The sequence below is a fragment of the Buteo buteo genome, unplaced genomic scaffold (assembly GCF_964188355.1).
Source record: "Buteo buteo unplaced genomic scaffold, bButBut1.hap1.1 HAP1_SCAFFOLD_83, whole genome shotgun sequence".
NCBI classification, from domain to species: Eukaryota; Metazoa; Chordata; class Aves; order Accipitriformes; family Accipitridae; genus Buteo; species Buteo buteo.
Window position 1 is genome coordinate 212,202 of NW_027439247.1, and position 299 is coordinate 212,500.

Genomic DNA, 299 nt, shown 5'->3' on the forward strand with positions numbered 1-299 from the left:
CTGGCTGCCGGGTAGGGGTAATGGTACTACCCCGGAGTGTCGGCATGGGACGCCAAGCTAAGTCTGGAGCATCAGGTAGGGATGCCAGGACTGCTCTGGACGGTCAGGTAAGGCGGCCAGGTCTACCCCTTGGGCCGGCAAGGGGCGGCCAGGTCTACCCCTTGGGCCGGCAAGGGGCGGCCAGGTCTACCCCTTGGGCCGGCAAGGGGCGGCCAGGTCTACCCCTTGGGCCGGCAAGGGGCGGCCAGGTCTACCCCTTGGGCCGGCAAGGGGCGGCCAGGTCTACCCCTTGGGCCGGC